General features: G+C 37.2%; 1 protein-coding gene across 1 annotated transcript in view; it reads right to left on the bottom strand.

Moving 5' to 3' along the window:
- Nucleotides 1-16979, bottom strand: part of DDR2 (discoidin domain receptor tyrosine kinase 2) — a 213320-nt gene extending 196341 nt beyond the window's left edge. The window contains exon 1 of the mRNA XM_074264657.1: nt 16781-16979. The gene's annotated coding sequence lies outside the window, so the exon portion shown is untranslated. The remainder of the gene's footprint in view (nt 1-16780) is intronic.
- Between the last annotated feature and the right edge of the window lie 686 nt (nt 16980-17665).

Genomic DNA, 17665 nt, shown 5'->3' with positions numbered 1-17665 from the left:
CTTGGAATTTTTTATTAGCTAGCTCTATGATCTCACCAATGTGAGGATTCTTTCCTGCAGATTGTACAGGACTTGTAGCTCAACCAGAACAAATCAGAATTTAATTATTCTCTACTACTTCTAAAATGCTTCCAGGCTATAAATAAAAATTCCTTGATGGCAAGATATCCTAATATATTTTATGCAGAACTGGGCACACGGCGCTTCATAAATGCCTGTTCTATTTTTATCTTTAATTTTTAATTGTTTCATGTCTTCTCTAAATTTAAATATCTAAAGCAGGAACTAGAGGCAGGGGAAGGAACATCAGATTTGGAGACAGAGGATCTTGGTCTGAATCTTAGCTTTTCTATTTATGACTTGTCTGCCTTAGGATATCCCATTTATCTTCTCTGTGCCTCATTTTCCTCCTCTGTAAAATATAAAGATTAGACTAAATGATTTCTAAGGTATCTTCCAAGAGTAGGTTCATGATCCTATGATTTTATATGTTATTTTTTGTACTCTTCAAGGACATTTAACAGAGTTGCTCCCTCCCAGATGCTCAATAAATGCTTGCTTTTCTCTTGTTGATTTTTTTTCTTTGTTTGATGACAGGAGATGATATACATACAGAATGAAAAGCCAAGGGATCATACTTTCATTTCATCATGCCTTCTCCTGCCTGTTAATCACAATCATGTTCACCCCCCAATAATAGATCACTTCTATAAGTGTGAGACTTCTGAAATCTCCTGATCACCTCATGTTGGGAAACTGATAAAAAAGAAAGTGAATTCCCACAAAAGTTAAGCTCCTAATTCAAGGTTCATAAAACATCCAGGCTAACATACTGGTTGACCATTTCTTACTCATTCCTATAGCAAAATGTCCTAATGCCTTGTAGTAGAAGGAGATGAAATTAATGTGGCCTGAAGTAGTCAGAGTGAGAGTGAGACTTGAACAAGGTCTTTAAGAATGAGTAGCAGGTACCAGGCTGGGGGGGGAATCAAAAAAAAAAGGCAATCTAGAATGATGAGACAATATTGTGTGAAAAAGACATGGGGTAAGAATGACACACACTCAATCCAGAGCACTCTGGTTGATCAAAGCCAAGCCATACAAACACAGACATGTCTAGAACAAAAGTTGTCCTTCTCTGCTGAGTGGCAAGAAAGCACTGGTTGGTAGTATGGACTCTAGCCTAGGAAGGCCATGGAGACATACTAGGCTTGAAGAACTATAACTAAAGAATAAATTAGCCATTTTAAAGACCATCCAGCCTGTCCTAGAGAGAATCCCTCATATGTACTTTAGCTTCCCTTAAGTTCTAGCCTCACTATTTCTAGATACTACTATTTTTCCTTTTAAATAAACCCAAGAAATATCATTAATATGTTCTGGATTATATGATAATCAGGAAGGAAAGGGGAAGAGAATGAGTGCAAGAACCAGGTACCAATGTATATCATCACTATAGAAACAAGAAAGGATATGGGATAGGTTGGAGCATATCTAGAAACCCAAAGAACTCTGAAGGCCCAAAGAATAATACATTATCATATCTAGCTAGGGATTAAGATAATTGGGAAAATAGTAAAGGAGAGTCTTCTTGGATAAAAGATAAGAAAGAATTTCTTTAACCAGTTTCAAGATGCAGTCTGGGAAACTATAACTATATACTTTATATACTTGCAGCATACCTTAGAACCTTGGAATCATGATCAAAAGTCAACATCCAGAAATAAACAGATCTGGTAATTCAAATGAGTGTTAAGTATTAGAGAAGAAGGTCCATGGAATATAATATTCTGATATGTGGCCCTCTCTGTCTTATGGGGTATAATTTTCTAGCATCATTAGTTGAATATGGGCTTAGGAAAGGGTTTAAGTCTACATCTTGGTTCTTAACTATTAGGAAACTTCATTATAATTGAAGAGAGAATTATAGCTTACATTATCTGATGCCATAAATGAAGAATAGCTAAAATACTGAGTCACATGAGTGCAATGGAATATTATTTTGCTTGTGGAAATGGTTGCTGCAGAAAAGGGTGGAAACATTTATTTAAATTGATACAAAGTGAAGGTCAGGCAAACAATATACAGAAGCAAATGTATCTAATACCTGAGTATTGAATAAAAACAAAGACCTCAGCTACTGAGATACAAATTAACTCCCTGAAAAAAATTTAAAAATTAGACAGAAATATGGAAGAAATTAAGTTTTGATCATCACTTTACACCTTATTGAAAGATAAATTCCAACTGGGAACACATCCTAAATCTAAAAAAATCACATTAATTAGAGAAACATGGAAAAATACCCTTCAAATGTATGAAGAGGAGAATATTTCATAATCAAACAAGAAATAGAGAGGATAAGAAATCAAATTGTAAAATTTTGATTACATAAAATTAAAAAAAAAGTTTTGCACAAACAAATTTAATAAAACTATGATTAAAAGGAAAACAAATAATTGGGGAAAATCTTTGCCCTTAGTTTCTCTGATAAAGGTCTCATTTTCAAGATATATAAGGAACCAATTCAAATTTATCAGAAAAAGAACCATTCCCAATTGATCAATGATCTAAGGATATGAACAGGCAGTTTTCAAAGTAAAAAAATCTATAACAATATATTTTAAAGTTCTATATCATTATTAGAGAAATGCAAATTACAATTTTGAGATGCCACTTCATATGCTTTAGAATAACCAAGATGACCAAAAAAAAAATTTTAAAAGAAGAAAAGAAAAAGAAAAAATCAGTGTGGAAGGAACTCTAGGAAAACAGCTGCTTTGATTCATTGTTGATGGAATTGTAAATGGCTACAAGCATTCTGGAAAGCAATTTGGAATTATATACAAAAATTCACTAAGTGGTATGTGCCCTTTGACTTGGCTATTACACTGCTAAGCTTACCCCTAAAAGGAAAATGATGTACAAAAAATATTTGTAGTAATTATTTTGTAGTGGTAAAAAATAAAAGAATACTAATCCATTGTAGAACAGCCAAATAATTTCTAGTATATGAATGTGATGGAGTACCAGTGTGCTATAAAAAAAAATGGGAAAAGTGGTGATTACAAAAAGACATGAAAAGACTTACATGAACTGATGCAGAATGAAGTGAGTAAAACCAGAACAGTTTAATACTATAACTTCAATTCTACAAAAAATGAACAATTCTGAGAATTTTTATAAGTTGACAAAAAAGGAAATAAGGAGAGTCAAGAGAACAATTGAGTCAACACAACAGTACAAAACTAAGTGATTTTGAAAGCTGCAAGAACTGTGATTAATACAATGACTAATCATGACAATAGAGGATCAGTGATAAATGTTCTTTCTACCGTTAATAATAATTGTTATTATAATTTATATTGCTCCTGCTATGTGCCATGCACTATGCTAAGAACTAAATGTTATCCCATTTGATCCTCACAACAACCCCCTGAAGTAGTTTCTTTGACTGTCTCCATTTTTTACTATTGAAGAAAAGAGGCAAATGTTAAGTGACTTGCTAAGGGCCACCCAGCTAGTAAATGTCTGAGACCAGATTTAAAATCAGATTTTCCTGACTTCAGATCTAGCACTCTATCCATTATGTTACCGCCTTATCTATTACAAAGATTTGAATCTTAAGTAAAGAATGTAAGGTAGGAGTGAAGAATAGGGGTAGGGCAAGGACTAGGGGTAAGGGTAAGGGTAGGAGTAGGGGAAGTAGTGGTAGAGTTAGAGGAAGGGATAGAGATAGGGGAGACGTAGAGATAAGGGAAGGGGAAGGAGAGGGAAGGGGTAAAGATCAAGATCAAAATTGAAATTGATAGAGATAAGGATAAAAATGGAAATAGTGATATTTGATTACAACACAGTAATTGTAGGAAGAGTTTTGCTTACCAATGCATATTTATCATCAAAATTTATTTTTCTTTTTTCTTCTACTGTGGTAGATAAAAAAATAAATTTGGTCATTTTTTTTTAGAAGAGAGTTGGAATGGTACCATGGAAGTTATATGTCCCCCTTTCCAATGAGGTCATTGTATTACTAGTTTTATATAACAGTTTTACTTTGTTATAAGATTCCTCTCACAAAGTAGAGATAATCTGTAAATTTGTAGTATAAAAGCAAAACATATCGAAAAACTGAAAATGACAGCAAAAATAAAAGAGACTTTAAAAAACAACATATGCAATGTTAATGGAAAGATTAACAACTAAATGAAAGAATTCACTTTAATTCTGTGAAATTATGAACAAGCAGGGCCTCAAATCTGAGATGTGAAATGCCTGCTTATTTTCAAAAAGTGGGGAGGGGGTACTATGAGTATGGAATGTTGCATATAATGTAAATCTTATTTATTTTAGTTTTGCTTAATAAATTTTCCCTCATTTTTAGTCTTTTTTATAAATGATGGGCTGAGGTTGGGTAAAGAAGCATGCATTGATATATCTAGGTGATATTAAAAACAAAAGATGTAAATAAAATGTATTTTTGTTTAAAATAAAATTAATTTTTATTTAAATAAAAATTTTAAAAATTCTTAGCACTTTGAAGTTCCTAAATGTTTATCTCCCTGGAACTTTGAACATCTTAGTACCCCTTAGTTTTACATTTGAAGAGAAAGAAGGACTGAATGAGTTTGCCCAAAGTCAGTAGAAAAAAATGAGTTTGAAACCTTTAGAGATAATTTAAGCCCCTAATACTGGAAGGGTCTAGAGAAGGGAGAAGTCAGCCTGGGCTGGAGTAGTGAGGCAAGATTTCATGAATGGGTTGGGCTTTGATAGGATGAATGGAATTCATTCAAGATGAGGGGGAGGTACAGGAGAGTGAAATGTTGGCTATAAGCATAATTAAGGAAGCAGAGGTGAGCAAGTAGGTCTGAGGAATAAGTAGTGACTGGCCCAGAGAGGCAAGCATGGGAATGAACAAACTTACTCTCTTCCCCAACCTGGCCTTCCCACTTTAGCATCATACTCAACTCTTTCTCTATCACCCTATATATCCAACCCACTGCCAAACCATGTCACTTCTATCCCTACCATATCTCTCCCACATGGCCCATTCGTTTTACTCAAGCAACCATCATCCTAAACCCATTCTTTACCACTTTTTACCTAGACTATGGCAAGGACCTCCTAATTAATCACCCCGCCTCAAATATCTCTCCACTCCGATCCATCTACCAAACAATTTTCACAGTGAAATTTTTCTGCATCATCATTCTTCCCTTGTTACCTCCCTATGTATTCAAAACATTTCAAGGTCTTCCTATTATCTGAAAAATTAAATGATAATTATTTTCTGCATGGCATTTAACCCAACCTCTTCCTATTATTTCCAGCCTTATTAATACATTGCTCACCTCAAGCTATTCCATAATCCAGCCAAAATAGAACTTTTTACTGTTTTTCACATAGGATTCTCTATCTCCCAATTCCATGTCTTTACACAACTGTCTCCCAAACCTCAAATGCACTTCTTCTATTCTCTGGCTACTGAAATTCCCAGTTTTCTTCAAGATTCAGTTCAAAGTACCTTGTTCTATAGGCCGTTCTTGTCTTCACTTTTTCCTACCCCCAACTACTTGAACCTTTCCTTTATACCTACCTCATTTTTTGGTATACACGTATATACACATGGATTTCATTCTAATATTTTAATTGAGGAGATCCATTTGTTATTTATATACATATTTTGTTGTATGTTATATATGATAATGTGTTTTCTATATATGTGTATACATATATGTAACCATATATATTTCTTATATGTGACAATATTTTCACATGTATATATACATACTCACATAACCACACATGTGTGTATATATGTGTGTATAAAACACATATTATCTCCTCCATTAAAATATTAAAATACAATCTCTTCAAGGAATTCTCCTTGAATCCGCAGTCCCTACCACAATGCCTATCACATAATACGTGCTTAATACATGCTTGATGAATAATTAACAAACTCTCAGATAGTTATCAAGGATGCTGAAGCCAGAGGGAGCTTTTATATGGCTCTCCAGCCTGTCTTCTCCCAAGCCTGAGGAATTGTCCAGAACTTTTCAAAGTCACAAGTAGGCTGTGTGCCAGCTGATCTTGTACCTTTCATTAATGTTCCAAATTTTACAAGTCTTAGGGGAAATGATCAGGGCAGTAAAGCATGATAGTGGTGTAGGGCAGGCTCCAGAAGGCCTTCAAGGATGGAATCTCCTATGCAACATGTTGTTATTATTGTGAAAGGTAGCAAAATTTATAAGAAAGAATTCTGAATTTCAGTCCTAGTACCAATTCTATATATTATCATTAAACACACACACACACACACACACACACACACACACACACACACACACACACACACTATATCCCTGGGGGAAAAGAACCCCAATTAGATGAAAAATATCAGTGTCATGAAACAGTATTAGAAGAATCTTTTTTTTTTAAATCTCAAATACATTTCCAATCAAGCCATTGGAGACTGATGTAGTAGAAAAATATGTTTAATTAGGAGTTAGGAGCCTTCTGCTCTAATCCCAGCTCAGACATGTGGACTTTGGAAAAACCACTTCCCCTTTCCAGGAGGACTCAAGTTTCCTCATCTGTCAAATGAGAGGGTTGGATTCAGTCATCTCTAAGCTCCCATTCAGCTCTGACAATTTATGGTCCCAAGACTGAAATCATTTTCTTAGGGGGTAATAACAATGACGATAACAAGAAGAATGATGCCTTTTTTTCTCATCCATCCAAACTTTTCTGAACTCCAGAATCTATATGACTAAATTGGCAACTAAATTCTACTATTCTTTAATTGTTTCCTGTGAGTGCCTTTCCCAGACAGACTGTAAACCTTCTAAGGACAAAGACTGTGTCTTAGGAATAATAGCTAACTTTTTTAATAATAATAGCTAAAATTTATATAGCAGTTTAATATTTGTAAAGTAATTTACATAGGTCACCTCACTGGCTCTTCACCACACTGTGCTATTATTGTCACTATTCTTCAGTCATTTTAGTTGTGTCCAACTCTTCATGACCCCATTTGGGATTTTCTTGGCAAAGATACTAGAATGATTTTCCATTTCTTTCTCCTTCTCATTTTACAAATGATAAAACTGAGGTAAACAGGGCTAAGCTTGATTTGCCCAGGATGACATAACTAGAAAGTGGCTGAGGTTAGATTAGAACTCAAGAAGATGAATCTTCATGACTCTAGATCCAACACTATTTACTGTGCCACTTATTTGCTCCATGATGAAGAAACTTAGTTTAAGAATTACATCACTTGCCCAGCGTCATATAGCCAGTATAGATTAGCCTAGTACTGGACACCGACCTAAAGAAGTAAAATACTTTTTTTTCCAAATTTGTAATTTTTCACAGGCTCATTTTTCCAAAAATGACTTGTCTGGTAGGATTCATATACCATCCCAGAGAAACACACTGCTAATATCCATCACTTGGTAAATAATTATGATGGTGATAGTTGGAAATATTGAAAAACTTAAGCATTTCAGTCTAGAACAGAGTTAGGCAAGGAGAAAGGATCCAACAGGGAAAAACATGAAGGTGGTCCAAAAAAATCAGACTTTGAACGGAAGTCACCTGTCAACTAGTCTATGTCATAACTATTATTAATACTATGAAAACATTTCTCTAGTTCTCTCAAGGGATTGTGGGGGTAGATGAGTGGGTGGAGTTAAGGAATGGTTATAATCAGGATTTCACTCCACATAAGTTGCTGAATGCTCATAGTTTTTTTAGTATGGTTTTAAATAATAAAATAATCCAGTTTACAATATTCAGCACCTAAAGTTGGGATGGAAAAAAGGAAGTGAGATTGGGTAAAAAAATGCCCTTTCTATTTATCCAGTTTTCTCTTTCCTATTCCCCAGTTCCAACCAATATAAGTTCTAAGGGAATTCATTGAAGGGAAAGGTCATTTTGGAAGGTAGAGGTGAAGGATCTCAGCACAAGAGGGAAATTGGAGAGAAGGGAGAGGACAAGAGGAGTGAGTCCATGATGAGGGAGCAAAGAAAGGCAGAAGAAAGGACAGAGAGAATCAGAAGTAGAAAAAAAGAATGGGTAAAAACATCATTCCAGGATATTTAAGGGAAGAGTAGCAGTAGGACTTTCAGCTTTGAAGAAGGTTTGAATGACATTGTGTCTGTGTTTCTCATTCATTCAACTCAAGCAAGCCTTGATGATAGTCAAGATCAATTGATCACTAGATGTTCTGTTCAATTTCATTCAATTCAAAAACCATTTAGTGAGCATCTATTAAATTCAAGAGGTTGTAATACCCAAATGAAAAGAATACAGTTACTGACCTCAAGGAGTTTACAGTCTCCTTGAGTCTAATGAACATGCTGTACAATGCAACATAAACAAAAGATGCGAGCCCTACTATCAACTGACAAATATTAACACCATCTGGTACATGAAATAGCATATTTTTAAAACTTCCTTAATTCTAGAAATCAGAGTTCACACTGATTTACTACCAAAAAAACCTATTTCCTAATTCACAAAGCATTCAAATTCCAACAAAATTTGCAAAGAATGTTATATTTCTCCATTTTGCTACTGTGTGCCTTTTAATTTTTTTTCTGATTTCCTAAGTCATTGTGACACTGGTGAAATATTTTACCAAAAGCCAATAATTAGATTAATCACTAGTAAAATGGATTAAGAAGAGATCTCTTACTTTAGTCCCTCACAATGCATAGTGCTTCCTCAAATTGTGATCTACATGATGAGCAAAAGAAACAAGGCAAAATTCTAACAGATTTGTGATGGAGAGATTCATCTGCATCCAGAGAGGGGACTGTCAGGACTGATCACCATGTCATTCTAGAGCTCAGTGATGGGGAAAAAAAAATGAGACATCCAGGCAAAAGAATCTGGATATACCATTGACTCTAGAAAGATGTTTACAAGAGAAAGTGGGTACAACATGAAAGAATGCTGTATTTGGGGTCAGACAGCCTCTGTTTGAAATGCAGCTTTATTCCTTACTATTTGTGTCATCTTGGAAAAGTGACTTTATCTTCCTGAGTCTGTCTCTACATATGTAAAACAAGGTAGTTGGATTAAATGCTCTCTATAGTCTTCAATCTCTAAATCAATGCCTCCATAAGAAGGCATATATCACAAGTGTGGACATATTTGTAAATCAAATATATTGCAAAGCAACCCAAGGATACCAAGGGAAAGAGAAGGTACAGGTCCTAGAGAATGTGGTAGTGCAGGAGTGTGTTAGTAAATATTTAATGCTGAAAATTTCAAAACAGGCTCTAACAAAACTTGTATAAACTGACTCCCTCATACCCCCTGGAATAGTAGTAAAGATTACTGAGGAAAGAGAAAATAAAAGTGTACATTGAGATACAATACTCACAACTACGCCCTTATAAATGTACACTATAAATGTACTATATTTACAATGCAACTACTGGAGAGGTCCCATAGTCCCATCTCTAGGGTGGTTCCAAGCAGCCCCAATTTAGTTACCACAATGTTCTAGAAACAACAAACAACAATTATCAGTTTTACATAAATATTCTCCTTTTCTGAAGTCCTACAATCTGAATTCTTGTTGAACTTAAAAATCTATACCACATAATTCAGCACCGAATAATAGAATATAACACACACACACACACACACACACACACACACACATACATACATACATACATATATACTTCTTGGGCCAAGTCAGGTTGATTGCTTGCTAGTTACTTTGGATATATGGTAGATTTTTTTTTTGCCTTTTGGGGGAGGAGATCTGCTCTGAACTAGACTATATGTAGAGCCTGAAGGTAATAAGGTTTTGAAATTCTGAGGAATTCAAGAACAAGAATGTATTTTTAGTTTTGCTGAACTGCTTCTTTTTAATTTTTATTTTTTAGTCTTTGCTACAAGTATTCATTGAATAGGGGAAGGGGAATGGATTATTTGAAAACCAAGCTGATAGAAAAACAGTAAATAAAAATTAATTTTTAATTTCCACTATTAGATATTATTATTAAACACAATAATGAGCATGTATAGTGAAATATTAGGATTCCCTAAAGACCTATTGAAAGGGGCAGGTAAATGAACAAAAATTCTCCCTCCCACTTCTTCCTCTCCAGGAATGCTAGTGCGAAGGTCAAGAGCTGCCCAACTGGGCCTAGGATGCTCTCACAGAACTTTAGAAGTCTTAGGTATTTCTAAACCTATTCTTCTGCCATAATAGTCTTCCAAGCTTTTAGAAAACCATTTCAGGAAAACAAAACCTTTCTGAATTGGCATTATTGTATTTCTCCTTTTTAAAGGATAGGAGATATTTCAGAGAAACAAGAACAATATTCTTCCAGTGATGTTTTATATTATATATTATTTCATAATTATGAGTCTTGAGATCTCCTAGTCTCCAAAGAATTAAAGGTCAAAGTCATCCAAGGATCATAGCTTTTGAGCTAAAAGGGACCTTTGAGGACAATGAATCCAATTCCCTTATTTTATAGAAGAGAAAACCCTGAGGAAGATAAATAATTTGTCCAGGGTGTTGCAGCTAGTTAGAGTCTGAAGCAAGATGCCAGCTCAGATCTTCCTGACTTCAAGTCCAAAGATCTATCTACTACCCCAAAGTCATGATAGGCAGAAATAGCTATAACACCTTGCCAAATTAGAGCTGTATTGAAAAAGAGACATCTATAAAATATATTGTAAGAAAAACACAACCAAAGAGGTGGGATAGTCATAATATCAAGGGGCAATATGCTCCCCCAAAGTAGTTCTGTATTCTTTGATATACACACAATGTCAAAAGAACTAGAGAAAATCTCCCAAACTGTTGCGGGGAATTTAAAGGTGGGCAAAAGGGAGAGTCATATAGAATTGTTAGTCTTGGATGGACCACAAGCTCATCAAGATCCCAGGATTATCCAAGCACCAGTTCAGTGCTGGTTCTCAGTGAACCAAAGTTAATTGAACATGCATTTCAGGAAATGGAAAGAGGGCATAGAGAAACCAATGTTTATAAGAGATGACATTATGTGTTAGCATATATTTGTGGTAAATTCAACTTGGAATATATATTTGCTTTCATTTTCATTTGCCTGTGAATTATGCATTTCCAATCAGTATAAAAAGTTACCTTAAACTTTCACATTTGAGGGATTGGGCAGGGATGCTGACTGGTTGATTAATTGATAAAGAGATGGGAGGAAAGAAGTATATGGGGAAAAAAACATCTGAGTTGTGGCAAATGGGGGAAAGAAGAGTGTATTATTCCTGCTAAGTAGGAACTAAATGCAGTTGTTTCTGAGTTATAAGTGCTATCAGCACCTTCTAAATTTTAGCATACTGAGGCAAAGTGCTGATTGCCCAACCCCAGTAATGTCCTTGCTTCAAGTAGCCATTTTTCTTAATAGAGAACGACCTGAAAGATTTGAAAAGATGCTGACACAACAATAAGATTATGTGATGATCAACATTGATGGACGTGGCTCTTTTCAACAATAGATGATTCAGGCTAGTTCCAATGGTCTTGTGATGGTAAGAGCCATCTGCATCCAGAAAGAAGACAATCAAGACTGAATGTGGATCACAACATAGTATTTTCACCTTTTTTTGTTGTTTGCTTGCATTTTGTTTTCTTTCTCATTTTTCTGATTTTTCTTGTGCAGTATGATAATTGTGGTAATATATATAGAGAGAAGAATTGTTCATGTTCCACATATTGGAATACTTGCTCTCTAGGGGAGAGAGACATGGGATAAAGAAGGGAGAAAAACTTGAAACACAGGGTTTTGCAAGGATGGATGTTGAAAACTATATTTCTATGCATCTCGAAAATAAAAAGCTATTATTTAAACCAAAAAAAAAAGATGTTGATAGTGACCTAAACTCCATGAAAATGTATAATAGAACTCATGTCTATATGGACAGCTTTTCTGGCTAGTCTTTTGGCTAATGACTTATTTGGGTCAGATGACCTAGATTCAAATCGTGCCTCTATCATTTACAACTTGTGTGACTGAAGACAAATAATCTCTATTGTCTTTATCTGCCAAATAATTGGATTAAGTCATGACAAATATCTTTCAGCCTATATTCCTTTGATCCTACACAAACCTACACATCTATGAAGCAAATCTATGAGAGTATATAGATTATTATTATCATCATTACTATTATTTATACTATAATCAATCAATTTACAAGTATTTTTAATTGCACTAACCTTTAGGTATATGAAGAAAGAAGATAATATTCAAATGGGAGATACAGCATGCAAACAACTAGTCACAAATAATATATAGATAGGGAGATAGTTGGATGAATATACAGACAGAGAGAAAGAAAGATAGAGAGATGCATAGACAGACAGACAGAAAAGCAGATAGAGAGCTAAATAGGCAGACAGAGAGGGGAGGAAGAGTTAGAGGGAGAGGGGGGAGGAAAGGAGATAGAGAGAAGTAGAGAGGGAAGGGGAAAGAGGAAGGGTGTGAAAGAGAAAAAGAGACAGGGAGACAGAAAGAGAGACAGAAGGAGGGAGGGAGGGAGGGAAGGAGGAACAGAAGGAGGGTGGAAGAAAAGGAAGGACAGAAAAAGGGCAAAAGAGAGGGCAATAGGGAGGGAAGGAGGAGAGAGAGAGAAGGCAGGGAGAAGGAGGAAAAGGAGAAAGGCAGAGGGGAAGAAAAAGGGGGAGAGATGCAGATAGCTAAATAGAGGCAAATAGATCAATAGATAGAGGCATATAGAGATACATATGTAGAGACATGTGTATGAATATGTGTGTATAAACACACACACACACACACACACACACACAAATTCAGGCCAAAATGAAAGGTATCTCAGAGAGAAGGCACTAGTATTTAAGGAGACTAAGGGGCTTTTTACAAAAGACAGGATTTTAGTTGAGATTTTGAAGGAAACCAGAGGAGCTAGGAGTTAAAGGTGAAGAGAAAGAACATTCCAGGATTCAGGGAGAGCCAGTACTAATGGATGGAGTTGAGAAAAAGAGTGTTCTGCAAAGTAGTCAGTTTCATTGCATCATAAAGTATATGAAAGGGAGTAAAACATACAGATACTGAACAGAGAGGAAGAGGCCAAGTTATAAAGAATTTTAAAAGCCAAATAGAACAATTTTCTGTTTTATTCTGCAGAAACCTTTGAAGTTTATTAGATATAGGTCATAGTCAGACCTGAACTTGAAGAGAATCACTTTGACAATTGAATGCAATATTATTTGGAGTAAGGAAAGATATTGTATGTATGTGGTTATTTCTATGTAGTTTCCTCTGTTAGAAGGTATAAAGCTGAGGACAAGAATCATTTGCCTTTCTTTGTAATACCAAACCTTCTGGCACATAGGGAATGCTCAATCAACGCTTGCTGGCTAATTGGCTGAAATTCATGGAAAGATCTTACCTTCTAATGATGTTCAAATACATCTTTCCATGCTAGTTCAGGATTTTATTATCTCTCATCTAGACTATTTCAATCATCTCCCAAATGGTCTCCCTGTATTCAACAACTGGTATTCATAAAGTGTATATATATATATAGGACCACAAGCCTTCCCTGCTCATGAAGTTTCATTGCTACTTCAGAAGTCCTCTGATTGGCACTTCACCGTCTATCTTTTGCTTATTATACAGGATGATCACATACTACTTGCCCTCATGCTCTTATTCATGTCCCATCTCTGGACTACTATATACACTGGACACCATGGTGACCTTTTTTACCTTCTCTTACAGCATCCTCAGCTCCCTTCAAAACACAGCTTTAAGTTTTGCTTTCTTCGAGAGGTTGTACCCTTCTACCCAGCCCCAGTTAGTGTCACTAGGCTATAAAAACCACTGAGTCTTATAATGTGCCCTTTTGAAATTATTTTCTATTGTGTTTTATACATAAGCATATATTGTATATCAGGAAGGGAAAAAAGTGGGGGGAAGAGAAGGAGAAGGAAATAAGAGGAAAATTGCCTCTGCCCTCCAAATTCTCAGACATTGCAATCTGCCCCATCTTTGTATCCCTAGGATCACTGAGCCCTGCATCTAAACCCTCTTAAACTGTCATTTCCCCCCATTAGAACATGAGATCCAAGAGAGCAAAAACTGTTTTCTATTTGTATTTCTACCACTTAGCACAGTGCTTGGCACATGGCAATTATCTAATAAAATATTCTCTATTCCATTCCAAAGTAGTTAGAATGGAAAGATTTCAGAGAGCCTTAACCTGGTTTTTTTTCTGTGAACTTAGACAGGGGGGGAAATACATCTTTATTTTCAATAACTTCTAACTGAAAGCTATCATTTATTTTCCTTGTGAATGCTTTAAAAAGAATTATGCTGAGAAGTCATTCATATGCTCCCCCAGACTGCCAACAGAGTCCATGTCACAAAAAGAGTGAAGACCTGTCCTGATTGAAGCCAAATTCTTTAAGAAGAAAGATGAAGCTCAAAGAGGGAAGACAACAATGTCATATAAGAAAAGTGTGGCAGCATGAAATCCATAAGAAACTCTGATTCTAAATATAATAGGGGTTTATTTTAACCTCATAATACTCTAAAAACCATCTGAATGTGGCTCTTTTCAACATTGAGGTGATTCAAACCAGCCCTAATTGTCTTGTAATGGGGAGAGCTATCTGTATCCAGAAAGAGGATTGTGGGAACCTGAATGTGGATCACAACATAGTATTTTCACCATTTATGTGTTTGTTTGCTTTTTGTTTTCTTTCTAATTTTTTTTTCCTTTTTGATCTGATTTTTATTGTGCAGCATGATAAATGCGGAGATATGCATAGAAGAATTATTCATGTTTAACATAAAAAAACTATCTGAAAATAAAAACCAATTCATGACTGAGTACAACAAGGGGAGAACAGCTTTGTTGCTCCAATGATCTTTCTTCTCTCAGAACTCAGTATGATATCAGGCACATAGTAGGTGCTTAATCCATGCTTGTTGATTGACTTCACTTGATAGCAACTAATTATGTTGCACAATATGCCGACCTGTTGATATGGGGAAATAATTATGAAGCCCTAATGATACATTTTTTTGCCCCAGAAGGTGGGAAATCTTTGGTGTGAATGTTGATAACTGACCTACTGCAAGCCAAGTTACCTCTATGTTATGAGGTATGGGATGAGGAAGTCCCCTTCCAGAACTGAATTCTAAGATCGGTCATGATACACAAAAATAATAATAATGGACATTTATATAATGTTTTAAAATCTTCCAAGGGTTTCACATACATCATCTCTCTGCAATCCTATTAGGTAGGTACTATAGGTATGTATTATTATCCCCATTTTACATATGAGGAAACTGAGGCAAAGGACAATGAAGTATCTTGCCCAATTGTCAGTCAGGCTTTCATCCTAGGTCTAAGTCTAGCATGCTTCCTCACAATTCCTAAGAGTATAGATTCACAATTGGAAGAACTAACCCTTAGAATGCACCAAGTTTCATTTTTACAAATAAGGAAACTGAGGCAAAAATAAAAGGATAAGCAATTTTCCTAGCTAGTAAATATAGAAGGCAGGATTTGAACTTGTCATCCTGACTGTAAGTCTGGTGCCCTCACCAATACAAATGATTCCATGGAAGCAACATGGTACCACTGGACCATAGACTAGGAATTACAACGGGCAAGTGATAATCTTGCCTATGTCACAGAGTGACCTTGAATAAGTGGCTACACCCCTCTGGGTCTCACATCCCACATCTATAAAGGGTGGGATTTGGCCTAAAAGCTCTCTATGGGCCCCTCCAATATCATGAGTCTATGTTATTCAAAGAGGAAAAAGGAAGAAAGTCGGCAAAATGGGGCTGAACCCCCTGCTGGCTTGGACTGTGAGGAGCTCTCCTCTCAAATGGCTGAGCGGACCGAGAACTCCAACAAGTTGGAAAATTTTTCTTTTCCTTTGGATGGGACTCCTGAACCCAGGCCAAAACTCAGAAATCCCAACAGAAAACAGCGGGGGGAGGCGGCGGCCAGTAACAAAGGGAGAGACCCCAAAGCCTCGCCGCCAAGAAAGAAAGAACAAGCCGCTTACTCCTCTGGAAAACTGGAGGAGCGGGAGCGCTTGGCTGAGACGCTTTCTAGGGTCCCTTCCGCCTCTAAAACCCAGGAAACTTTGGAAAGATGGCACTGCCTCGCTCCTCCCCAGCCACTCTCCCAACTCCAGGCAAAGTTGTCCGTCCCGCTACTTGGCGTGGGGGTGGGGAGGAATCCACTCTAAAGAACCCCAGGCTGCCCCACCCACCGGGAGCTGGGCCCTGGAAAAGAACCGGCCCACGGAACCCGAATCTCCTGCTCCGGCCCCCTCCCAAAGAGGCTCCGCAGTGAGCCCCTTTCCGGCCTGCCCACATCTCCTCCGTCTGTCTGCCCGTCACCCCCACTCTGTTTATTACCGTCTTCAGCTGCTATGGAACCTCCTTTTTTTGCTCCCTGGGTCTCTTGGGTTACTGCCCGTCCCCTTCCTTTGCTCACATCGGGGGATCCAGATCAGACGCGAAATCTCCAACAATGTAGTCCCGAGGACGGGCCCCCCTCCCCTACAGTCCTCTCCCTCTGCTTTCTTAAAACTTTCAGCTTGAGACAAATGGAAGGGTGCCTTTCTGTCTGTCTGTCTGTCTCAGTCTCTCTCTTTCGCTCTTTGCTCTCTCTCTCTCTCTCTCTCTCTTCCTCTCCCCCTCGTTTAACTTTCGGTTTGAAGCAACCCAAAAAGAGAGAGAGAGGGGAGGGGAAAAAAAAAAAAAAAAAGTTAACTTACTCGACTCCCAGGCCAGCAGCCACTTCAGCCCAGGGCCAGTGGAGAGTCCTGATCCAACACGTTCCCCCAAACCCAGCAGGCAAAGTCTGGTGGGAAAGCCTGCTGTCGCCTTGCTCCCTGATGGAGGAGGCCGGGGTTAGCATACATCCATCCACAGGCTAATGCAAGATGCCTTTGAGAGAAACCTCGCATTCTGAGGATTCCTGGGCCCGGGCCAGGGATCCCAGCATCCAACATATTGCACATTTGGTTTCAATTAGGAAGGGGGTTGGGGGAGGGAAGGAGGAAAGTCACCAATCAGAGCTGTTTTCTGTTTAAAGACTATTTCTCTTGACCCAAGGGACCACGAGCAAAGCTATAATTTACAGCAAAACCCATTCATAGAAGAAAAATATATGCATAACCATGGGACAAACTTAAAGACAGAGTAGCTTTCCGCCTCCCCCACCTCCCTTCTCCTTTCTCTGCCCCCTCCCACCCTCAGAATCTTTCTCCCCACCCTACAGCTCGTACCTCATTTTCCTTACTTGGGCTTAGATTACAAACAAAACTGAAGGGCTGGCTTCTTTTCCATTTTAACAACTTGGAGCTTCCCAAATACTTTGCAAGAGCACATGGAGAGGATTCGCAGCAATGTGCCCGCGAAGGTGCCACGGCCATGAATTCTCAGCCCCCATTGCTTCTCTCCTTGCTCGCCCCCCTTCTCATAAGCACCCAATGCGCAAAACCCCTCAGCACCCAAAGAACACATACACAGAGCACCACAAAACAGATTATTATAGGAGCAAGATTACTTCACGCCATCAAATCCCTCCACTCAGAACCTTTTGAGGGTCCTGCTCTGTATTTATACTACTAAATAAAAACATACGTTTTTGTAAGAAC

This window comes from Sminthopsis crassicaudata, chromosome 4 (genome assembly GCF_048593235.1).
Source record: "Sminthopsis crassicaudata isolate SCR6 chromosome 4, ASM4859323v1, whole genome shotgun sequence".
Classification (NCBI taxonomy): Eukaryota; Metazoa; Chordata; class Mammalia; order Dasyuromorphia; family Dasyuridae; genus Sminthopsis; species Sminthopsis crassicaudata.
The sequence above is the reverse complement of the archived record's forward strand: the minus strand, read 5'-3'. Positions and strand labels throughout refer to the sequence as shown.